Consider the following 26,768-nt stretch of genomic DNA (forward strand, 5'->3'; position numbering starts at 1 on the left):
TCTTTTGTCTTCCTTATTCCTTGTCCAGCTTTCCCACGCGTATGATGTGATTGAAAATACCATGGCTTGGGTCAGGTGCACCTTAGTCTTCAAGGTGACATCTTTGCTTTTCAACACTTCAAAGAGGTCTTTTGCAGCAGATTTTCCCAGTGCAATGTATCTTTTGATTTCTTGACTTGCTTCTTTCATAGGTGTTGATTGTGGAGCCAAGTAAAAGGAAATCCTTGACAACTTCAATCTTTTCTCCATTTATCATGATGTTGCTTATTGGTCCAGTTGTGAGGATTTTTGTTTTCTTTATGTTGAGGTGTAATCCATACTGAAGGCTCTGGTCTTTGATCTTCATCAGTAAGTGCTTCAAGTCCTCTTCACTTTCAGCAAGCAACGTGTGTCATCTGCATAACGCACATTGTCCTGATGCCCCATTCTTCTTCATATAGTCCAGCTTCTCAGATTATTTGCTCAGCATACAGATTGAATAGGTATGGTGAAAGAATACAACCCTGGCTCACACCTTTCCTGACTTTAAACCAATCAGTATCCCCTTGTTCTGTCCAAATGACTGCCTTTTGATCTATGTACAGGTTCCTCATGAGCACGATTAAGTGTTCTGGAATTTCCATTCTTTGCAATGTTATCCTCAATTTGTTATGATTCACACAGTTGAATGTCTCAGCATAGTCCATAAAACACAGGTAAACATCTTTCTGGTATCCTCTGCTTTCAGCCAGGATTCATCTGACACTAGCAATGATATCCCTGGTTTCATGTCGTCTTCTGAATCCGACTTGAATTTCTGGAAGTTCTCTGTCGATATACTGCTGTGACCGCTTTTGAATGATCTTCAGCATAATTTTACTTGTGTGTGATATTAATGATATTATTCTGTAATTTCTGTATTCGGTTGGATCACCTTTCTTGGGAATAGGCATAAATATGAATCTCTTCTTGTTGGTTGGCCAGGTAGCTGTCTTGAAAATTTCTTGGCATAGATGAGTGAGCACTTCCAGTGCTGCATCGGTTTGTTGAAACATCTCAATTGATATTCTGTCAATTCCTGGAGCCTTGTTTTTCACCAGTGCCTTCAGTGCAATTTGGACTTCTTCCTTCAATACCAGCGATTCCTGATCGTATGATACCTCTTGAAATGCTTGGACGTTGACCAATTCTTTTTGGTATAATGACTCTGTGTATTCCTTCCGTCTTCTTTTGATGCTTCCTGCATCATTTAATATTTTCCCCATAGAACCCTTCACTATTGCAACTCGAGGCTTGAATTTGTTCTTTAGTTCTTTCAGCTTGAGAAACGCAGAGTGTGTTCTTCCCTTTTGGTTTTCTATCTCCATGTGTTTGCACATGTCATTATAATACTTCACTTTGTCTTCTTGAGCCGCCCTTTGAAAGCTTCTGTTCAGTTCTTTTACTTCATCATTTCTTCCTTTTGCTTTAGCTACTTGACTTTCAAGTGCAAGTTCCAGAGTATCTTCTGACATCCACTTTTGTCTTTTCTTTCTTTCTTGTCTTTTTAATGACCTCTTGCTTTCTTCATGTACAATGTCCTTGATGTCATTCCACAACTCGTCTGGTCTTCAGTCATTTGTGTTCAACACGTCAAATCTATTCTTGAGATGGTCTCTAAATTCAGGTGGCATATATTCAAGACCATACTCTGGCTCTCGTGGACTTGTTCTAATTTACTTCAGTTTCAACTTGAACTTGCATATGAGCAATTGATAGTCTGTTCTACCGTTGGCCCCTGGCCTTGTTCTGACTGCTGATATTGAGCTTTTTCCTCATCTCTTTCCACAGATGTAGTCAATTGGATTCCTGTGTATTCCACCTGGTGAGGTCCATGTGTATAGTCACTGCTTGTGTTGGTAAAAAAGGTATTTGCAATGAAGACATCGTTGGTCTTACAAAATTCTATCATGCGATCTCCGGCATTATTTTTATCACCAAAGCCGTATTTTCCAACTACCGATCCTTCGTTTCCAACTTTTGCATTCCAATCACCAGTAATTATCAGTGCATCTTGATTGCATGTTAGATCAATTTCAGACTGCAGAAGTTGGTAAAAATCTTCAGTTTCTTTGTATTTGGCCTTAGTGGTTGGTGTGCACATTTGAATAACAGTTGTATTAACTGGTCTTCCTTGTAGGCATATGGATATTATCCTATCTCTGACAGCGTTGTACTTCAGGATAGATCTTGAAACGTTCTTTTTGACTGTGAATGCAACACCATTACTCTTCAAGTTTTCATTGCCTGCAGAGTAGACTGTATGATCATCTGATTCAAAATGGCCAATACCAGTCCATTTTAGCTCACTAATGCCTAGGATATTGATGTTTATGCATTCCATTTCATTTTTGACAATTTCCAATTTTCCTAGATTCATTACTTCCTACATTCCACTTTCCAGTTATTAATGGATGTTGGCAACTGTTTATTCTCATTTTGAGTTGTGCCACATCAGCAAATGAAGATCCTGAAAGCTTGACTCCATCCACGTCATTAAGATCACCTCTATTTTGAGGAGGCATCTCTTCCCCAGTCGTCTTTTGAGTGCCTTCCAACCTGGAGGGCTCATCTTCTGGCACTATATTAGACAATGTTCTGCTGCTATTCATAAGGTTTTCACTGGTTAATTCCTTTCAGAAGTAGACTGCTCCATCCTTCTTCCTAGACTGTCTTAGTTTGGAAGTTTAGCTGAAACCTGTCCTCAATGGGTGGCCCTGCTGGTATCTGAATACTGGTGGCATAGCTTCCAGCATCACAGCAACACACAAGCCCCCACAGTACGACAAACCGACAGACACATGAGGGATCAGATATATGGTTACCAAAAATTTTCTCCCATTCTGTAGGCTGCCCCTTCACTTTCTTTGTAGTCTTTTGAGGCACAAAAGTTCTTAATTTTGATGAAGTCCATTTTATCTATTTTATCTTTTGTTGCTTGTGCTTTTTGTGTCATATCTGAGAATCTGTTATCAAAAACTAGGTCCCAAAGCATTACTCTAATTTCATCTTCTAAGAGTTTTGAAGTTTTAGTTCTTATATTTAGAGCCTGGGTCCATTCTGAGTTAATTTTCATATATGGTGTGAGGTGTAGGTCCAACTTTATTCTTTTACATGTAGAGATTCAATTGTCCCAGCACCATTTATTGAAGACAATTCTTTCCTCAGTAAATAGACTTGACACCCTTGGGTCATTCATTCTTGATCCCTTCCTCTCCCTTATACCCCTCCCGCTACTTGATCGATCAAGTCTGCTGAACTTAGTGTGACCAACCACCCCTGTTTTCCTGGGATGGAGGAATTTCACAGGATGGGAGACTTTCAGTACTTAAGTGCTTCGCTGCTAGCCAAAAGGTCAATAGTTCAAACCTACCAGCCTCTCCAGGGGAGAAAGATGTGGCAGCCTGCTTCTGTAAGGATTGCAGCCCTGGAAACACCATGGGGCAGTTCTACTCTGTCCTATAGGGTTGTTATGAATCAGAATCGACTCGATGGCAATGGGTTTTCAGGGATTTTCAGTGCAAAAATTTGGAAAGTTCCACGCAAACAGGGACAAGTTAGTCACCCTAGTTGAACATCCTCCAAAATATTTCTTGACTTTGGATCTCTTCTCCCATCTTCATGGCTACTTTGCTAGTTTGGGAGTTTCTCCCCACTCATCTGGACCACTGCAAGAGCCTCCTAGTGTATCATGATGCCCCAGTCTTGCTCTCTCAAATTCACCCTCCAAACAGCTAGCAGAGCCACCTCTTTATAAGCAACTCTAAGCATGTTACTTCTCTTAATGGCTCTCCCCTGACCATTAGGACTTCAGTGGCTCCCCGTTGTCTACTGGATGCAGCTGAGATCTTCACCTGGCACATGGTGCCCTCTGTGATCCAAGCTCTGACAACCACTCAAGACTCTCAATGACTTCCTGGGCACTTTCACACACCAATAATGTAAGCTATCTTGTGGTGTGCCCTGTGCCCACATTCCCCTCTGCACAAGTCCTTGATTTTGTATCTTTACTTACACTATTTGTCCTAATTTGGGTTGATGTTTTCAATTGCCTCATAAGCATGTGAAAGTCAGACAATGAAAAGGAAAGACAGAAAAAGAATTGATGCATTCAAACCATGGCGTTGGCGAAGAATATTGAGTATACTGTGAACTGTCAGAAGAACAAACAAATCAGTCTTAGAAGAAATACAACCAGAATGCTCCTTAGAAGCGAGGATGGTGAGACTTTGGCTTGCTTACTTTGGACACATATTCAGGAAAGACCAATCAGTAGAAAAGAACATCACAGTTGGTAAAGTGGACAGCCATTGAAAACAAGGGGAACCCTCAATGTGATGGATTGACACAATAGCTGAAACAATGGTGTCAAACATGCCAACAATCATGAAAATGGTACAGGACCAGGCAATGTTTTGTTCTGTTATATATAAGGTCTTGTGAGTTGGAGCCAGCTTGATGGCAACTAACAACAACAGAAGCAGAATATGAGAGAAGGATTTGGATGCAAATAGTTAATTTGGGAGGTGATCCCAGAAGGCAGAAATGAGGGTGTGAGGAGAGTAAGACAAGGAAGAACAGCCAATATATAAATGGTGCACAATCAAGGTCACTGCTGCAGACGAAGTGTTCCATCCCATCCAGACCTCTGAAGCACACAGAGTGCCTCTCTCAATTGTCCATCCACAGGACAGGAGACAAGTGGTTATCTACTGACTCTCACTCTCCTTTACCATATCAGGGAAGTTTTCTGACAACAAATCTTCAACAATTCTCTCTGTATTTTCTGTTATCCCTCCCTGTTCTAGTACTCCAATCACTTGTAGGTTATTTCTCTTGATAAGAGTCCCACATGATTCTTAAGGTTTCTTCATTTTTAAAAAATTCTTTTATCTGATTTTTCTTCAAATATATTGGTGCCAAGTGCTTTATCTTCAAGGTCATCAATTTTGTCTTCCACTTGCTCGATTCTGCTCCTCTGACTTTCTATCGAGTTGTCTAATTCTGTAATTGTATTGTTAATCTTCTGAATTTCTGATTGCTGTCTCTCTATGGATTCTTGCAGCTTGTTAAATTTTTCATTATGTTCTTGAATAACCTTTTCAATTTCTTCAACTGTTTTATCTGTGTGTTCCTTGGCTTGTTCTGCGTATAGCCTGATCTCCTTCCTGATGTCTTCAAGAGTTCTGTGTATTAATCTTTTAAATTCTGCACCCAGTAATTCCAGGAAGTCACCTTCATCCAGAAGATCCTTTGATTCTCTGCTTTGAGAGCTTGTTGAGGTGATTATGGTCTGTTTCTTTATGTGGTTTGATATTGACTGTTTTCTCCAAGCCATCTATAAGTTGTTGTATTAGTTTATTTTATGTTAACTTACTGTATCCTAGTTTCTTGCTTTGTTTTGTTTTGATATGCCCAAATGGGTTGCTTGAGTGAGCTAGCTTGATTATTTTCACCTTGGAAGTTCTGACTCCCTGTCACCAGATGGTTAGAGCTGTTATCAGGTATATCAGTCTAGGAGTTCATTCACTTTTCTTGTGTGGATTCAGCTCAGGTGTGCAGTACCTGGCCATCAAGTGTGTGGTACAGACTCTGCCCTACAGTCTTAGAAGGGCAGGGGTGATTGGTGTAGGTACCTATATCTGGTTGCAGCAGGGGGTCATGCTCTGAACAGGGCAGGGGGCTGAGAACCATCCCCAGAGTATCTCTGAAGAAAGTACATCTCTGTTCCCTAGAGCATACAGGTGGGTGGGTTCTGCAGACAGACCGTGGGCACCCAATGCTTTTGGTTGTAAGGACTGGGAGGTACCAGTTATCCTTCGACCAATGTCACAGGTGGCTGGGTGACCTGAGTGGAGCCACCAGTCCTTAGGTTCCTGATGTAGGTAGGTGAGGGCCCTGTTTAATAGGCAAATCGGTGTCAAATATCAAACACCCACCTCTCCACCGCACACCTTAAACAGTTGCAGTCTGCCAGAAAGGCCCTATTCTCCTGAAATAGGCCCACACAGGTCCATGCAGGGGGAAAGGTATTCAAAGTCCACGGACCATTTATGCCTGAACAGGAGCAGCTTCTGTCCTGAGCTCCCTGGGTTAGTGGAGCTGGCAAATTTTCTTTTCCCCTGTTGTGAATTTATTCCTTCTCCAAGTCCAGGAGCATGGTTCAGGGTGCTCAGATGGGCCTATTTCAGGCCCAGGGAAATCAACAGCCACTGAAGCCAGCTTGTTGGTGGGGGGGTGCAGTAAAATATATGCAAGTACTTAGCTTCTGCCGAGAGCACTGTTCTTCTCTGGTTCTGGAGGTGTGAGTAGGCTGTGCAGCTGGCTGCTTCTCCCTGAGGAAATTGCGGCTGAGCGCTACTACCAGCTACTACCAGCTCGCTGCTGCAGCCGCTCCTGGGAGTGGTGCCTGATGGATCCCAGTGATTCAGATCGGGCAACTCCTCTCCACTTCTGAACTGTCCCTTCCCACCCCCTCCCATCCCCCCTGCTCAGTCCATTTTCTAACTTTGCCTTTGATGTTCAGGGTTCTAGCTTGTCATAAATATAATTGTTTCACTTAATTTTTCAGGTCTTTGTTGTAAGAGGGATCGCCGGAAGCATCTGGGTATTCCACCATCTTGGCCCCACCTCCTCACTCTCCTTTAGTTGAATGATACCTCCTGGATGTAATCTCCCCCACTTGCAGGCCTGGCTTTCAAAATGACCTCAAGGCAGAAACCAGAAAGATGCACGGTGCAGCTCAAACAGTGACGCTGCACCGTTGAGTCTGAGTCCACTGCAGCTTCGGTGCAGGTACTACAGTGTTTTGTTCTGTAGTACCTAGAGACACTGAGTCAACCAACTCAATGGCACCTAACAGCAACAATAACAATCCTTATGAAAACCCTACAAATTATGTGTAATTATTATCCCCACTTTATGGTTAAAGAAACTGAGGCACAAAGAAGTTTAGTAACTTAGCGAAAGTCACACAGCTAATAAGTGACAGAACTGGGACTCAATTCCAGGCAACTGGCTCAGAATCCAAGCTCTTAATCTTCATGCCCCTCTGCTAAACTAGACAGGCTCTCTGGATACATAATGGGAGGAGGTAGGAGCCTTGGGGGATGCCCTGACTTCCAGACCCCCTGCTTTCTGTGATGAGGGGAAGAGCTTGAGTACTTATACTCAGGAGATGCATTGGCACTTGAGAAGGACGCCCAGGCCACCTTATGATCAAGCTGGTAACCTCTGTAGTATGTCCCTCAGCATCTAAAATCCAGTGCCCTGAGAATGGTACACAACATTTCATTCCTTTTCCTATCAGCTGATTTTTCAGAACATGGAGAATCACCCCTGTTAGGTATCCTTGAATTTTTTTTTTTTTTAATAACTTTTATTAAGCTTCAAGTGAACGTTTACAAATCCAATCAGACTGTCACATATAAGTTTACATACATCTCACTCCCTACTCCCACTTGCTCTCCCCCTCTTGAGTCAGCCCTTTCAGTCTCTCCTTTCTTGACAATTTTGCCGGCTTCCCTCTCTTTCTATCCTCCCATCCCCCCTCCAGACAAGAGTTGCCAACACAATCTCAAGTGTCCACCTGATATAATTAGCTCACTCTTCATCAGCGTCTCTCTCCCACCCGCTGACCAGTCCCTTTCATTTCTGATGAGTTGTCTTCGGGGATGGTTCCTGTCCTGTGTCAACTGAAGGTCTGGGGAGCATGGCCGCCGGGATTCCTCCAGTCTCAGTCAGACCATTAAGTTTGGTCTTTTTATGAGAATTTGGGGTCTGTATCCCACTGATCTCCTGCTCCCTCAGGGGTCCTCTGCTGTGCTCCCTGTCAGGGCAGTCATCGATTGTGGCCGGGCACCAACTAGTTCTTCTGGTCTCAGGATGATGTAGGTCTCTGGTTCATGTGGCCCTTTCTGTCTCTTGGGCTCTTAGTTGTCGTGTGGCCTTGGTGTTCTTCATTTTCCTTTGCTCCAGGTGGGTTGAGATCAATTGATGCATCTTAGATGGCCGCTTGTTAGCATTTAAGACCCCAGACGCCACATTTCAAAGTGGGATGCAGAATGATTTCATAATAGAATTATTTTGCCAATTGACTTAGAAGTCCCCGCAAACCATGTTCCCCAGACCGCCGCGCTTGCTCCGCTGACCTCTGAAGCATTCATTTTATCCCGGAAACTTCTTTGCTTTTGGTCCCGTCCAATTGAGCTGACCTTCCATGTATTGAGTGTTGTCTTTCCCTTCACCTAAAGCAGTTCTTGTCTACTGGTTAATCAATAAAAAACCCTCTCCCACCCTCCCTCCCTCCCCCCCTCGTAACCACAAAAGTATGTGTTCTTCTCAGGTTTACTATTACTCAAGATCTTATAATAGTGGTACCCTTGAATTTTTCCTCTCTCTGCTCTCTCTCCTTCCCTTGACGTTCCCTCAGTTTTTCCTGCCCCCGGGGCTGGATTGCTCTTCACAGGGTGACAAAAAATCAAGGTCTTGAACACCATGTTCTAGACTAAACTCTGGAAGGAATGTTGTCCTTAAGCTTCTCTGTAGCAGATGTTGTGCATTGTCCATATGCCTCAGACCTTCGGTGTGTTCTGGCCAACTTTCACTGCTAGTCTCTGCCTCTGAGCCTCAGAGCTTTCCCTCTCTCTCCTCCCCTCTGATCCCCAGCTCAAACTCCTGAAATTTCTGCCCACCTGCAGGCAGACCAGAAGTGCTAGGAAATTCATAGTTCCTGAAAGCAGTCTTCAGAAGTGGTGTACAAATTACTCCAGCTCTCCCACTTCTTGGGTAGGGTGGTTCTGAGATGTGTATTTTATATCATTTCTCAGTTTCTGTATAGGTTTAAGCTCCAGTCACTCACTGTAGTAGCTGGCTTAACTGTTGTTGTATACCATTCTGTTGATTTCGACTCATAGCAACCCTATATGATGGGCTAGAACCGCCCCATAGGGTTTTCTAGGCTGTAATCTTTACAGGAGCAGATTGCCAGGTCTTTCTCCCACAGAGCCACTGGGTAGGTTTGAACCACCAGCATTTCAGTTAGAAGTTGAGAGCTTAACCATTACGCCACCAGGGCTTAATAATGTACTCTTCTTAGTTACCTCCCTCCCCTGTATCAAGTCCCTACTGCCCTACAGGTGCTCCTTGTACTTCTCTAATAAACCACTTACTCTTGCATCTTTGCCTCAAAATCTGCCTCTGGGAAAACCCAAACTAAAACAACTCCCATAGGAAAAGCCTTAGGACTTTCAGATTCCTCGAAGTGGAGCTTCTAGATCAGCGCTGTCCATTAGAACTTTCTGTGATGATGGAAATTTCTATATCTGTGCTGCCCATATCAATAGTCACTAGACACACGTGACTATTAAGCACTTAAAATGTGGCTAGTGTGACTGACAAACTGTATTATTTCTTTTAATTAGCTTTAACTTACATAGCCACATGTGATTAGTGACTACCATATTGGACAGCGTGTATTTAAAGGACAATCACATACCTCTTTGGCCTACTCTTTATAACAAAATTAAAATGTGTTTCGATTCAGAAAAATCAAAGGTTGACCAAAGTCTCAAATAAGAAACTAATCTACAGAGCTAATGGCCTACATGAGACACAATCCCTTCTACCCTGAGACCAGAAGAACTAGATGGTACCAACTACCACTACCAACTGTTCTGATCAGGGCCACAATAGATGGACCCTAACAGAAGGGAGAAAAACATGGAACAGAACTTAAATTCTTAAAAACTCCAGACTTTCTGAATCATTTGAGACCAGAGGACTCCCTGAGACTATTGCCTTGAGATACTCTTTAAACAAAACTATCCCCTGAGATCACCTTTTATCGAAATAACAGGTGGCTCACAAAATAAAATTTATTACTCTTAAGTATGGTACTAAAAAACCATCTATATGAGACCAAGAGGTCAACATTTACGCTAAAACAAAGATGAGAAGATAAGGGGGCAGGGAAACTAGAGCACTAAAAACAGAATAACCAAAACTCAGTTAAAGAGACTGTTGACACACTGTGAAAACTGTAACTAATGTCACGGAAAAATTTGTATAGAAATTGTCAAAAGGGAGCCTAAATTTCCTGTGCAAACTTTCACAAAAAAGAATAAAATATTATTAAATAAATAAATTGTTGAGAGTTGATAAGAAGAGGGTTGGAGGAAAACCCTGACTTTTTACAGTTGCATGTCACCTGTTTCGCTGGAAGAAAGTTGTGCAATCGGGGAAGTGCAGTTTTGTTTAAGGCAGCTGCCATCCACAGAAGAATCCCACTGGCAGCACTTAAAATCATAGACTTACCTGCACTAATTATAAGATTTGTACCATTCAGGATGCTTGGAGGTTTTGTAATTAGTTCAGACAAAACCACTCGAGTGTTCTCTTGGTAAAACTCTCCAAAACCCAAGCTAATTTAATGCCTCTTGTTCTTCTTTTAGCCTCGTGTCCTTAGTGACAACGTTTCTCATGACCTTGATTTTATTAGGTCGCCAAGAGAGGTTGAGAGCAAGGTCCTTTGGAGAACGTTCCTAGGGGAGAATGCTCGCTAATCACCATTTGTACCACACAGAGAAAGAAATCAAAACCTCTTCTGCATAATGGCCCGAGCCAGGCTGTCCACAAGTACAGTGTTGAGACCGGCCATGGCTCTCTTGCTGCTGTTGAGACAGAGAAGGCACTGTGATGACCGTGATGAGGTAAGCGCTTCAGGTAACCCTGACCTGGGATTGATGACTGACTCTTCCTCTATGTGACCATGAGATTTTGGGCTGGTTACTTAATCTTAGCTCATCTGTAAAATGGGCATGATAATAGTACCTGCCTCATAAGGTTGGCGTGAGGATTAAATAAAGCAATATATAGCATGTAGGAAACAATAAATGCTGCTATCTTCACCATGATTGTCATCAGACAATCTGAGTACAAATCCCAGCACAGCCATTTGTTGATTAACCAACCTTGGCCTTAAGTTGCTTAACCTCTCTGTGTCTCACTTTCCTCACTCTTAAAACTAAAGGACTGAAAGGAATAAAAATAATTTGTAGACAGTACTTGGCATGCAAAATGTACTAATTAACTATTATTATATCCTCCCCCACCCCACACACTGGTACATAGTAGGAATGAAACAAATACTTTCAAACTTGATTTTCCCCCTTGCCGAACAATACCATGCCTCTTTGAAATTACTTCAGTGGACTCTGAAATTTGTGTAGCGTTCTATACCTTATTAAGGTATGTCAGGAATATTCTCTCATTTGACTTATCTCATTTACTGACTGTAATCCGGGATAAGCTATTTCACACATCAATTTCAGTGATTTTTTTGTTCATATTTGAGTCCGTTTCAGGGATAAAGAGTCTGGGCTAAGGATAGGAATAAATGAATACATCTTGAGCACTCCCTCTGTGTCGGGCACCGTGCCTAGCTTTATTCACACTCTCTCATTTTGTCCTCAAGCAATCTTCAGCTAGTCCTATGATGGACTATATTATATTATACCCATTTCGTAGGTAGGAAAAGTGAGGCAAAGTGTGCCCAAGATCACACAGGTTGGAGCCAGGTTTCAAAACCAGGCTGTCTCCTCCAAGAGCCCTAGCTCTCCTCCACTCTGCTACTTGCCCACATCCTGCACTTTAGTCCTCTTCCCTGGAGAAATCTTGGCTTAATGATCCTTAAAAGCATTCCCCAAAGGACCCTGCACAGGCCAAGTTTGGTGAGTGGAGAGGGCGGAGCTTCCTCATGATCAGCCCTAGGGCCTGGAGCCTCAGCTCCTTTCTTTTCTTTTTAAGCTCCTCTGCCCCTTCCTCTCCTTGAACTGCTGGACCCCAGCAGCAGTTCAGCCCCTGCCCTCCCTTGCCCGTCCCTAAGGTCTGGGTGTACAGCAGCTGGCCCCACTTGCCACACGTTGGGGATGGCTCCTGTGCTCACTTGTCTGCAGTTAAGAGCTCAATGACGCATGTAACGTGATAATGGATTTCCAATTGCTTTAGCTAACATCTCAGTAAATAGGCTTCTGGCTTTGGCTCCACTGCTGGCCTTTCACCGTTCTGATGGGGGCCAGTCAGATGCGGATTGATGGGTTAAGTGGGAATGCGGTGCTGGTATGCATGTTGGAGGGGGGGTCAAAACTAAGTTTGGGTACTCTCTTTTTCCATCTGTCTCTCTCTCTCTCTCTCTCCAGCAAATGAAAAACCAGCCGTCGTCGAGTCGACTCTGACTTATGGTGACCCCACATGTGTCAGAGTAGAACTGGGTTCCCTAGGTTTGTAATGGCTGATTTCGGGGGGAAGTGGACAGCCAGGCCTTTCTTCTGAGGCACCTCTGGGTAGGCTTGAGCCTCCAAATTTTTGATTAGCAGCCAACCGCATTGACAGTTTGTACCACCCGGGGGCTCCCTAGAGTAAACTGGGTGGATATTAGTTATTTCATGAACACAAATGTATGGCGAAGTCCCTTTTTGAGCAAATGGTATCTTATTTCCAGACTTGCTGTGGTAGGTTGAACGATAACCTTACATGGGCTGGATCTGGGCTGTGTGTCACACAATTCACATTCCTGGCTTCCTGAGTTGCTGTCATTATCTAACCTTTCCTGAGAGCCAGCAGTGTGTGGGTGGAGATGGACAGGAAATCAGATAAACACCATCTGTGTGTGCATCTGCTCGGGGACCTCTGTACCTGATTCTGGAGAAAGGATTTCACATTTCAAGTAATGTGACTGGAAATCCTCCTCAGAATTTCTTAATCCCTTGCTACAGCCAGTGGACATTTCTGGACCGGAAGACATATGGCTGCCAAGAAGGGCTGAATCAGAAGGGAGAAAGCATCTCTTGAAATCCAAGGCCTTTTTAACAGTTGGGCTAAAAAAAAAAAAAAAAAGAATCAGAGGCTCAAAGTAACAGCAGATTGTAAAAGTCTTCTCAGAGTGGGAATCATTCCCCAGATCTAGTCTGAATTTTCTTCCTGTTCTCTTTATTTTCACTACTGTTGGGACAGAGTCTTACTCATGTGGGAAATACGGAAGCTGTCTCTCGGCAAGTTATCCCTTAAGTGGCAAAAAAGTGTTTAGTCCTCTTTGTCCTTCGTTCCTGCCCTCTGGTTTGTGTAGAAAGCCTTAATAAACAGCGATGAAACTCCTCAAGGGGTCGACAGTGAGGATGAGGCTGAGGGTGTTCGTTAGATCCCGCAGCAGTTGCTCTGTGAGGTCTAGGCTTAGGATCAGAACGCTTCTGTTCTCCTGAGGAGCTGGCTGGCCTTTATCCCATTGTTATTAGCTGCCATCAAGTCAGCCCACGCACCTCACGCACAATGGAACAAGATGCTGCCCAATCCTGTGTCATTTCCACAAACAGGATCAGACCCGTGTTATCCATAGGGTTTTTATTGTCTGATTTTTGGAAGTAGATCACCAGCCTTTCGTCCTAGTCCTTCATAGCCTGGAAGCGCTGTTGAAACCTGTTTGGCATCACAGTAACACGCAAGCCCCCTACTGACAGATGGGCGGTGGCTACACATGAGCTGCATTGACCAGGGATCAAATCCAGAGCTCCCACATATCAACCAGACTCACTGCCGTTGAGTCTATTTCGATTCACAGTGACCCTATAGGACAGAGTAGAACTGCCCCATAGGGTTTCCAAGGCTGTCATCTTTACAGAAGCAGACTGCCACATCTTTCTCCTGCAGTCTCCCACATGGAAGGTGAGAATTCTACCCCAAAATAAAACCTTGGTTTTATTATGGTAAATATATGTATAAGAAAATACCATCTCAACATTCTTCACATGTACAACCACGTGTTCCTAACATTGTGTCCCCGTCAAAATTATGTTTCCAGATTTTCCTATCACCCTTAACAGAAGCTCAATGTCCCTAAGCAAAGAGTTCCTCTTTCCCCCTCCCTCCTGCCTGTCCCTGGTAACCACTAATAAACTTAGGTCTGTATATACTTGCCTAGTCTAGATATTTCACATAAGTGGAATCACAATATATTTGTCCTTTTGCGGCTGAATTATTTTACTCAACATGCTGTTTCCCAGGGTCATCTATGTTGTAGCATGTGTCAGAATTTCATTTCTCTTTATTTGCCTCTACCTCTTGCTTATCAACTTTAGATGGTATAAAGCTGACTTCTCCCTACAAGAGAAGAGGAATTTGCACACTTTCTTTTCCTCCACAAGTTATGTGATAATTTTTAGTCCTACTTTTGGTTACCTTTACAACTCTAAATAACACATTTAACTTCCATTGCTTGAGTTAACCAATTTTAGAGAGTCTCAATTGACTTTCCATTATGTTGTTGTTAGCTGATGCCCCTTGCTTTTATCCAAACCAAACCCACTGCCATCGATTCCGACTCATAACCCCCCTGTAGGACGGAATGCCCCACAAGGTTTCTAAGGCTGTAATCTTCTCCAAAGCAGACCGCCACATCTTTCTCCTGTGGAGCTGCTTGTGGGTTCATACCACTGACCTTTCAGTTAGCAGCTGAACACTTTAACCACAGCACCACCAGGGAACCTGTAAACTCTCTAACTCCAGGGTCACATACCAGAAGGGCCATGCGGCAATGCAAGTAACAGATGAGGACGGTGGGGTGGGAGGCCACACAGAGAACTGAGAAGACATGCACCATTGTGAGGAGGCAACTACTCTCAGCTCGGGCTGATTGTTGCTGGCTGGGAAGCAGGCTCAGTGTTGGTAGAGCTGCTATTTTTTTTTTTAGGAGCGAAGCTAGAATTACAGATTTTAAAAAGTACAATGTATCCCAATTTTTTAAGGTTGACAATCAGTCAGCTGAAAAACAAACAAACCCTACTGCAAAGGCCCAAACAAACATATCTGTGGGTTACATTTGGCCCACAAGCCACCAGTGTGCAACCTCTGGAGAAACTGGTCTGCGTTCCCCACCCAGCTTGTGGCCACCCTTAGCAAGCTTAGAGGATGCCATGGCGTGCATTTTTGGTGCTTGACCTTGTATCAGGCTTGATTTTATGTATCCTTGTTTTTTTCTTTACTTCATCCTCATCACTTAATTCTATTGTATGTCCTCTTGTCAAGTTACATGTATCACTGAAGGTACCTTTTTGGAATAAGAAAGGGAAATCATCAATTACTTAATTGAAACATACCAGTCCTCTATTTTTCCCCAAACCAAAACCAAACCCGTTGCCATAGAGTTGATGTCAACTCATAGCAACTCTATAGGACAGAGTGGAGCTGCCCCACAGGGTTCCAAGGCTGTAATCTTCACAGAAGCAGACTGCCATATCTTTCTTCCACAGATTGGCTGGTAGGTTTGAATTGCCAGCGATTCCACTGTGCCACCAACGTCCTTCCTGTTCTCCCAGACCCACTCATTTGGACTAGTCTTCAGGTGAATATTGATTAGCCTGAGACAGTCATGGTCATTCTACTCCCCTTGCTCATGATTGGATTAAGTATGGTCATGTGACACAACTGTGGCCAATGAGATATTAGATCAAATCTAGAGGACAGAAAGTAGACTCTGAGAGTTTTCTTTGTTCTTAACAAAGAACCAAGATAAGGACCCCCTCTTTTTCTGCTTTCCAAGCAGTTGTCTAAGATTGTGTGACCAAGAGAGGACATCTGAGGACAGAGGCCATCATGCTGAGAACTGGGAGATGAAAAAGCTCCTGGACCTTTGTGACCTTGTAAGTTTTTGACTCAGAGATCCTCTCCCCCTGCTTCTGGCTAGGTGAGGTGATTTTTGTTCAAGCTACTTTTAGTTAGGTTTTTCTGTTGTTTGCAGCCAAAAACATCCTAACTGTTACTTAAAAGAAAATTATTGAGTCACTAACCATGCTGAACTCACAATATTGTTGTTGTTTTAGGTGCTGTACCTATGTACAACAGAATAAAACATTGCTGGGTCCTGAGCCATCCTCACAATCATTGTTGTATTTGAGCACATTGTTTTAGCCACCGCGGCAATCCATCTCTTTTTTGCTGGCCCTCTACTTTACCAAGCATGATGTCCTTCTCCAGGGACTGGTCCCTCCTGATAACATGTCCAAAGTATGTGAGACGTCGAAGTTCACCATCCTCTCTTCTAAGAAGCAATCTGGCTGTACTTTTCCAAGACAAATTTGTTCATTCTTCAGACAGTCCATGGTATATTCAGTATTCTTTGCCAACACCATAATTCGAAGGCATCAATTCTTCTTTGGTCTTCCTTATTCATTGTCCAGCTTTCATGGGCATGTGAGGCAATTGAAAATGTCATGGCTTAGGTCAGGTGTACTTTAGTCCCCAAGGTAACATCTTTGCTTTTTAACATTTTAAAGAGGCCTTTTGCAGCGGATTTGCCCTCTACAACAGATCGTTTGATTTTTTGACTGCTGCTTCTATGGGCATTAATTGTGGATCCAAGTAAAATGAAATCCTTGACAAATTCAATCTTTTCTCTGTTTATCATGACGTTGCTTGTTGGTACAGTTGTGAGGATTATTGTTTCATTTATGGTAAGGTATAATCCATACTGAAGGCTGTAGTCTTTGATTGTCATCAGTAAGTGCTTCAAGTCAACTCACATAATCAGATCACTATCAGACAAGTCAACTCACAATTGCTGATTATTTACCCCTCAGAAATAAAAACCCTATGGATCACAACAGAATATTGTCCTATATAGTTGCTGGAAGAGGAGCCCTCTAGGTTGGAAGGCCCTCAGAATAAAATACACAGTAGCCACCACAGTGGACTCGATCATGAAAATGGCACAGGACTTGGCAACATTTCATTCTGTGGTACATGGTGTCACCACGAGTCAGAGCTGAATCCACAGCAGCTAACAACAACCTCTCTGAAGACATAGGCTGGCTGTCCCTTGAGGGCCATCAAGTTGAGAACAACAAATAGGAGATTCTGCACCTCTGTTGCTATTGCCAAGTGGGTGGAGATAGGTCCCAGGCACAGACCCCTTCATTTGATAACATTTTCTGAGTGTGCACAGGTACACCCTTTATATCAACAATCATGGTGAAAATGAACAGGAGGAACTAGATGCTTGTTTAGGGACGGACTCACAGAATTCTAGAGACTAGAGCTGAAGGGAGTCATTGCTGACAAAAGTCAGGTAAATTCATTTTCTTCTCACAAGCTCAGGAATCCTAAACTGTCAGGACTATGCCATATCTCTTACTTTTTTCTTGTATCAAAAATCTTAGCCATGTTTGGTTCTCTTACTTAACATGAGACTGGGAAATGAGATTTGTGACACTCAGCAGAGGCACCAAGGGGTCAGCTACACTTACAGGTTCCAGTAGCCCTAAACACATGAATAGGATCAGCCTAAGATAAAGCTGTAATATAGGGAAGCCTTTCCCACAGTGGCCCTGTGCCCCAATGTGACACCCTCTGGTCCGACAATCCTCCTCCCTAATTCTAGGTTTCTTCCAACTTTAGTTCCTGACCTCTCCCAGGTGTTACTAATTGCCAGTCTGACACAAAGGGCCCTTGTCTTTTCCCAAGTAAGAATATAGGTGGAAGATAAACTTTATTTTCAGCAAGCTTTATTTCGCTTGAGTCAAGCAAAAGGAGTCAGCAGAGGACTAAACCTCTCCAGAAGGCTGACTCGAAAAGGGAAGCAAGGCTAGGGCTTACATGGGTTCTGTGGAGACAATAAAGTAATGAATATTTAGTGGGCTTCTTTCAAGGGGCGGGTACGTCTCAGAATGGTGGTGCATGTTAATTAGGTTGCACGCTCATCTGGAATCCAAGATGGAACCTACTGATATTCAAGATGGAGCCCTCTTGGCAGCGCTTGGCATTACTTATTATGGGATATAGTGCAAACCCACTAATCTTTGACACTGCATCACCATCTTCGGAGGGCTAAGGAAGGTTAAACAGTGGTCACACTTTGTTCTGTGCATGTGGGAGCCTGTAAAAGAGGGAGGGGCTAGAAAAACACTAAGAAGGATATAGTAATTCACAGGTTGTTTCTACCTTGTCTCGTGTTGACAGGGTGTGGCTCCTGTTTACCCAACTTCTAGGTGCTAATCTTTTAACAGCTTTTTTGTTCTGCCAGCACAGTTAACCATATCTGTCTCACAGGCTATGGAAAAATATTCTTAACAACAATGAAGATGTGAATAATAGTAATGGCTAACTCATGTTGAGCACTAGTATGTGTCGGATACTAATCTAAGTGCATTAAACTGTATTTTTACATAAATAACGTGTGCCTTCTATGTTTGTTTGCCAACTGCATCCCCCCCCCCCCCCGGTATTTGTGTAAGTGCACTATGCTAAATTTTATTTTTACAGCAACATGTAAAAAAAATTGACATAGCTATACTTATGAAAATGCCTCATGGGGGCGGGCATGGTTGTCAAACAAATGTAGAAGATGCATGTTATTAGTGTAAAAATACAGTAATTCATTTAACTTTCACAACAAACCTTTGAGGAAGGTATCCATGTTATCCCTGTTTTATGGATGAGAGAACTAGGGCCAGTGTCACAAAGCTAGTTTGGTGGCTGTCTTCACTATCTAGTGCTGCCATAACAGAAATATCACAAGTAGGTGGCTTTAACAAACAGAAATTTATTTTCTCACAGTTTAGGAGGCTAGAAGTCCAAATTCAGGGTGCTAGTTCCAGAGGAAAGTTTCTCTTTCTGCCAGCTCTGGAGAAATGTCCTTGTCTCTTTGAGCTTCTGCTCCTGGGCAATCTTCCTGTGGCTTGGCATTTCTCTTCTGTACCTCTGCTTCCTGGCTTGCTTGTTTAATCTCTTTTTATACCTCAAAGGTGATTGACTCAAGACACACCCTACACTAATCATGGCTCATTAATAAAGCAAAGATAACCCATTCTCAAATGGGAATATAACCACAGACATAGAGGTTAAGATTTACAATACATATTTTGGGGGGACACAATTCAATCTATAACATTCCACCCTTTGGCCCTCCAAAATTCATGTCCTTGCCACATGCAAAACACATTCACCCCATTACATCATCCCAAAAGTCTTAAATCAACTCCAGCTCTAAAATTTTGCCTTCTGAAACATCTAAATCAAATATAAGTGAGATTTCAGGCATAGTCCATCCTGGAGCAAAATTCCTCTTCATCTGTGAACCTGTGAAATCTAGAATACAGGTTATCTGCTTCCAAAGTACAATGGTAGAACAGACACAAGGTAGACATTTCCCTTGCAAATAGGAGAAATTGGAGGGAAAGAAAGATAACAGGCACCAAGCAAGTTCAAAACCCAGTGGATAAAATCACATTAGCTCTCAAGGCTTGAAAATAATCCTCTATTCTTTGAGACCGTCTGGACAATGGCCCTGCCCTCTAGACTCTGAATGTTGGCTATGCCCTCTGGATTCTGGGTGGAATCCCTTGACCCTGGGCTTCAGCTGTGCTTTCCAGGCCCACTGGGATGGCAACTGTATTCTGGGCTTCAGCTTTGCTTTCCAGGCCCACTGGGATGGCAACTGTATTCCCTCGGCTTTGGGTGACCCCATTCTCCTAGACCATCTGAGTGGCAACCCTACCCCCTCAGCCCCAGCAGTCGTCACTCTTCTGCCCCTTGGGCATGGCAGTCCACCCCTTCAGCTTTGGGCAGTGGCCCCATCCCTCTGGCACTCATGATCGGCAGCACTACACTCCAGAACCGAGTTGGTGAAGATCTGTCTCTTTGATACCTAGAAGTCCGTGGCCTCACTCTATGAAACCCAACAGGCCATGGTTCCACCCTTTGAAACAGAGGCAGCCCTGCTTTCCCTGTTCCTTCCAACAGTTCTGCTGATCTCCAAGATGCTCCAGGGATGGTCCTTTCTTTTCTTGAAGGACAACAAACGTAGCTCCTTTGGACGGTTTCCTGCCTGTAGAATTCCAAAAGGCAGGCAGCATTCTTTCCTTTCATTCTTTCTCTGTCCTTTTCAGTCTAAGCTGATGGTTTTTTTCTTTCTTTTTTTTTTTTTTTTGCTGTGATAGTTGGTTAGATCCATCCATCGCAGGCTTAATTTCTTTAACAAAAGATTATGTAGATGTAACCATGGCCTTTGTGAACGTTTTAGGACGCGTGCCCTTAGTGTGTACGTCAGAATCTTCTAAATCTTTAAGTTTTGTTTCATTTTGCTCAGTTCATTTTTAAGTCCATCTCTTTCCTCTTGCATTTTACTATAAGCGACAAGGAGAAACCACACAGCCCCTTTAAGATCTTGCTTAGAAATCTCCTCAGCTAGATATCCAAGTTCGTTGCTATAGGGTTGCTATGAGTTGGAATCAACTGGACAGCAATGGGTTTTAACGGGCATCTTCCACCAAATGTTTAAACACAATCAGACAAGTTATTTGCCACTGGATAAAAAACATTGCCCTTACTCTATTGTCTGATCACATGTTCATCATTTTCTTTTAAAGCCAGACCAGAAGGACATTTAACGCCCACATTTCTAGCAACATTCTGTTGCTCATGCCATGTGTGTTCTCTAAGACAATAGGGACTTTCTCTATAGCTCTCCTCACTTCCTTCTGAGCTCTCACCAGAATTGCCTTTGACACCTGTAATTCTACCAATAATTCCTTCAAGGAAATCAAGGCTTTTACTCCTAAAACCAAACCCATTGCTGTCAAGTCAATTCCAACTCATAGCGACCTTATAGGTCAGAGTAGAACTGCCCCAAAGGGCTTCCAAGGATCAGCTGGTGGATTTGAACTGCTGACTCTTGTGTTATGAACCCGGTAATCTAAGAACTAAGATAAACACCTGCCTGCCCAAGCTTACCTTCCACATGCCTTTATTTAACTAATTCCCCACTTCACTACCACTCCCCCAAGCCCAAGGGCATTCTAGCCAAGGCTGCCCAGGGACAACATGGAGGCCCCCAAACTGGTACCATAAAATCCACCCTTTATCCCCCCTCTTCCAGTATCTCACTGTGTGGAGAATGATGAAGATTTGTAGGAACAAGATATGTAGACATTTGGGCTTTTATGAGGGTTAGCATGTCAGATTTTAAGGTGTATGATCTTTCGACACACTCCCAAGAGCGAGTACTAGTTGTCATGTCCAATATAGTTAACCCAGCCAGAAGTAGTGCATGTCCAAGATTAAATATCCAAATCACACAAAGAGTAAGAAGAAAAAGTCTCAAGTTCCCTTTTGCCATCCCCAGTGGTAAATACTTTTAACACCTGGTAGAACAGTGGTAACCAGGGACTACTGATGTATTAGAATGATCTCAGATTTTCTTGGTTATGTGTCTTTCCTCATTTTGATACCATTGGGTGCATTTGTTCCAGTTACTATGGCTATATAACAAGTACCCCTCAACTTAGTGGCATAGAACAATCAATTATTATGCTCCTGTATTCTGTGGATCAGGAATCCAATCAGGGCAGAGTGAGTACGGCTCACCTATGTTGCATCTTATCTTGGGCCTCAGAGAAAACCTCAAAGTCTAGGGGCTAGGATCTTCATTCACATGTCTGGAGGTTACTGTTGCTGAGAGCCTCAGTTCCTCTCTAGGTGGCTGTCCATGTGGTCTCCCCACTTGGGCTAGTTTGGGCTTCCTCACTGCGTAGCGGCTGGGTTCCAAGAGAGAGGAGAGAGGGAAAGAGAAATAGATGTAAGTGCCAAGTGGACGCTATAACCGTGTTATGGCCTAGCCTTGGAGGTCACACAGGATCATCTCCATGGTGCTCCAGTGGCAGAGGAATCATAGGCTCATGCCTGGATTCAAGGGAAGGGAACACACAATATTGATGTTAAAAATAGTTGTGTTTGGGTGGTGGGACAAAGGGTGACTTTTGTCTAACCCGTAACCATTGCTGTCGAGTCAATTCTGACTCATAGTGACCCTATAGGACAGAGTAGAACTGCCCCATAGGGGTTCCAAGGAGCAGCTGGTGGATTCCAGCTGCCAACTTCTTGGTTAGCAGCTGAGCTCTTAACCACTGTGCAACTAGGGCACCATTTTTGTCTACTTTTCTCTATTTTCTTTTTCATGAGTACATATTACTTTGATAATGAAAGCAAAGATCATTATTTTTTCAATTTTCGTTAGTAAGGGATGGGGAAAACAGGAGATCTGGGTCCCAACCTTCCCTGTGCTATCAGTTTGTGACATCTCTCAAGGCCCTAGACAACTCTGTGACTTCATTTCCGTAACTGTCAGTCGTGGTGTCATTCCTACCTCCTGCTACTTCACAAGGTTGCCTTGATGATCTTATGAGTAAGTCGATGTAAAGCATTTGGAAAAGTTAAAGGCATACACAAAGATGAGATTTACCATGTATTTGCTCTCTTCCTGAGTAAACGAGACTTCTTAAAATCAATAAAGTAAAGTAAGGCTGACTTGTTTACTTATTCACCCTAGCATTCAGGGCTATTGCTGAATCTGAGGCTGAAACAAAGGATTCACAACATGTTTTGAAATCCTATGAAGTTCACACATACATACAAACACACACACATGCAGGCACACACACCTATACATATATATTAGATGTGATATGTGGTTAATGGAAAGAATGGCTTCAGGGATCCCACACTCATGAACAGAAATTTCCCTTAATATTTTTGTTAGCATTTCTTTCTTTGACCTTCTTGGTATCCATCTTATAGCTCTATGTAGCACCTGTGAGCTAATAAATAATGTATCCAAAGAATTCTGCAAATCCAGAAAGGTCACCATTTGCACATCATCTGTCTGTCAAGTGAAATTTTTGGTTCAAAGCTAAAAAGCGAGTTAATTTTGGGGACTGGTGACTTGGAATAACAAATGCAAAAAGAAATGGGACATCAAGGCCCTTCACTTATTCCCCTTTCTAAATGTTCATTTAAAGCCCTACTTTAATAAAATTTGATTGGTCTGAATTGGAGAAATCTTGCCACATGGGGTCACAAACATTGGGAAAGCAGAATAACTTGGAATCCAGAATTACTGGATTTATTCAACATGTATTTGTTAAGAACCAAGAGTATGCAAGGCCTAGAATGGGTGTCAACTCAACCTTGACCTTGTTCCAAGCCCCTGGCTTCCTTATCTGCATGGCTGAGGAGGGTTAATGGTACTCCCAAGGCTCAGGATCTTACCCACCACTCCCTCCTTGGATCCCAGAGCAATCCTGATTGAGGCCTGAAGTATTTATGCAGAACTACCCTTTCCGCACCCTAAGCTGAGAATGAAGCCATATGAATGACTCCAACCCCAGACTGACCTTAACTCCTTGATTCATTTCTTCTGTTGCAGCAGCTTCTTCCTTCCCTTTCTCTCCTTATGCTAGTGACATGACGTGCAACAGGCGTTCCCTGATCTAATCCTCAAACAACCACAAGAACTAGATATTTCCATTCTCCCAGTAAGGAAACTCTAGCTTTTAGAGGTTAAGGGACTTGCCAAAGGCACACACCAGTGGTAAAGCCAGGCCTGCCTGTCCCAAATGCCTTCCTTTTGGCTTCTGTGCTGTCCTGCCTTCCAAGGCTGCTGTTGGGCCCCTCATCTGAGTTCTAGACCCCACGGCTTCCACCCTCATCTCTTCAGTGCTGGTTTATAGGCTAACCTGTGTTCCACTAGGGTATGCCATTGTTGCTTCCTGGGTTCTAGCCACCAAACTACCATGATTCTGGGGCTTAGCACTCTCTTTGGATGTCAGTGTCTTGAGAAATTTCACCTTTGTTGTGAGAAAGAAACTCTGCCACTCCTTTCTCAGCCTAAAAAAAATAGGTCATGGCCAGGGAACACCAAACCAAAAAAACCTGTTTCTGTCAAATTGATTCTGACTTATGGTGACCCTAAAGGACAGAGTAGAACTGCCCCATAGGGTTTCCAAGGAGCAGCTGGTGGATTCAAACTGCTGACCTTTGGGTTTGCAGCCATAGCTCTTAACCACTATGCCATCAGAGCTTCCCCAAGGAACACAGTACCAGTAATTTCCCCTTCTCCAGAGGAGAAAGGGCGGGATCCGAGCTCAAGTCTTTGGCTTCAGTAATCTGGCCCCAGTCAGAAGCTGGCCAAATGGACACGAAAATAGACAGTGGAGGGAAGGAGTGTGCTGTCTCATTAGAGGGAGAGCAACTAGGAGTATATAGCAAGGTGTATATAACTTTTTGTATGAGAGACTGCCTTGGTTTGTAAACTTTTAATTAAAGCACAATAAAAATTAAAATAATAATAAAAGTAATCTGGCCCTAGGGAGCATACAGTTCCTTCCAAAACAATGGGTCCTGTCTCTGAAAGACGGAGCCTTGATCTTGGGAGAGCCAAGTTGTTTACAGAGTCGTATTTATAGCAAGTCCTACAAACGAAAAGGTAAAGGCCTCTGAGTCATGATGGATGGCTTTTATATAGACTTTCTCACCATGGTCTTGCAACTCCCGCCAAATGATTGGGTGAGACTACCCAAATAAGGTGCTTGTGGCCCACCTAGGGGATTGGACAGCTTGCTAATAATGCAAATAAGGTGCATGGCACCCTTGTGGGTGTGGGGCCATGCAAATAAGGTGTATGAAAACCCTAAGAGAGGATTGCTCTGTTTTGCCGTTTCACTAGGCTTAAAATAGGCCATCCCAGAGGTGGAAAAGGGGGTCCTCAACACCACCAAAAAGAAAAGATGGGAGTGGAGCACGTCTTTTGGACTCGAGGTCCCTGTATGAGAACCTCCTAGACCCAGGAGACGGACAGCTGTAACACCAGAGATGGCACAAGATGGTGAGAAGAGGCGGCAAGTGTGACAGGGAACTGGCAGCAGCAGAACGAGGACACCTGCAGGAGATGGCACGGTGGATTTCCTGGCCCACAGAACAATAACTTTAAGTGAAAAGCTGAGTGCCTTCAGGCAGGAAGCTTGCTGGTGAGGTAAAGTGGCACTTCTTGGCAGAGCTAGGCTCATTGACCCACAGAGCTAGAGAGCTGAGCGTCTTTGGGTTGAGGCTTACTAGTGGAGTGGGGTACCTCTGAGCACTTATCGGTGGAGCTGAAGAGCTTTATAACACTTGCCCAAGGGCAGAGGCCAGGTGACCCAAGAGGCCCAAGGGGCTGAGGGACTGAGGGCCAAGGGGTCGAGGGCCAGGGGGTGGCCTGCCTATAGACACGGCTGAGAAGTTGTTCTAACCGAAGAACTGTATTCTGAACCTGAATTGTAAACTGGTTAAAAAAAAAAGTGTTAATGGTACCCTAGAAGCCATTGAGTCCATTCCGACTCACTCTACTCTGACCCTAAAGGACAGAGTAGAACTGCCTCATAGGGCTTCCAAGGAATGGCTGGTGGTTCGAGCTCTTTACCACAGAGCCAACAGGGCTTTAATAAACCCCATCATCATGAGTATTGTCTGTGAGTTCTGTGTGGTCATTGCAACGAATTATTGAACCCAGCAGAGGAGTAGAGTGCTGTGGGAGGGTTGGCTGGGGTCAGAATTGGTAAAAAGATAGGAGAGAGGAAGTCTGTCTGACCTCTACCTCAGAGCAATCAGCCTTGGGCTGTTGATGCTAATTATGATTCTCCTCCTTCCTGGCAAAGTTAGACCAGGAGGTCTAGCACTGCTGCTGCCCATTTTACAGCCTCAGAAATGGAAAGCTAATGTCCCAGGCTACGCTGGCCTTTTCTCCCTGCTCAAATGCAGTGTGCCCAGAGCGAAGCCGAGCAAAGACAGGCCTGCCTTTTGTTTTTTCAAGCCCACACGTTTTCTCTGTGTTCTGTCAGGGGAGGCTATACAGGACAAGTCCTGTGCAGTCAACAATGAACAAAGCCTTTCAGAATGGCCAAAAACATGGGGAAATTCCAGTCGGGTTCTTAAAATTCAAAACTGGAATTTGGCACAAGAATCTTACTCTACAAGACAGAAGAATGTGCATTTGTGTGCTCTATCTCAGTTGTTTGAGAACAGCTCCTCATACTGTGTAACCAAAGGCCTTGGGTCCTGGAGGCAACGTCGGTCTGGCTCCTGACAGCCCTTGAATTCCAGCTTCTAATCTTTTACAGATCTCACTATGTACAAGCTAAACCAGAAATGTCTTCAAAAGGCAGCTTTCTAGCATTGCATATGCTGCCTATTTTCCTGGGCCGAAGTTCATTCCTTGATTGCCTGAACTGTCTTCCCTAGACAGTCAGATTTATTCCACCCCAGTTCTTTAATCATTATTTGTGTTAGACTTGATCAAACTTTCTGAAGGGCAATCGATTTTAAATAAGTAGTCCCAGGCTCAAATATAGCCTACAAAATATATGTTTATTACCCTGTAGTGAAAAGGCACTTATAAAACTGTACGTGAACCAGAGAAGGCAAGAGAGAGGAGGGTCAGCTCAGGACAGGAAGAGAATAAATTTGTCCACAAATTATATAATTCACAAATTACATCATACATTAGCAAGGAACACATTAGAGCTCAAACGCTCAGGAAGAAAAAGTAATTTGTTTTTATTCTCCCTGGTCCTTTATTTCCTCTTAACTACTGAAAATGATTTATGATGTGTAAAAAGGGCGTGGTGGCAGCGTTGGACCTTCTGGTCGGACTTCACTAGGGGAAGGAGAGAGAATCAGCATCAGCGTCAACAGTCCAAGCCTGATTCCTATGACGCGGAGGTCAGACATACCTCCTCTCTCCAACCTTTTTACCTATTCCTACACCAGCCTTCCCTCCCATGGCACTCTCTATACTCTTCTGCTGGATTCGATAATTCGTTACATTGGCCACACAGAACTCACAGACAATACTCACGATTATGGGGTTTATTAGGGAAGTACCAGCTTACAATTCA

Source organism: Loxodonta africana, chromosome 14 (assembly GCF_030014295.1).
Source record: "Loxodonta africana isolate mLoxAfr1 chromosome 14, mLoxAfr1.hap2, whole genome shotgun sequence".
NCBI lineage: Eukaryota > Metazoa > Chordata > Mammalia > Proboscidea > Elephantidae > Loxodonta > Loxodonta africana.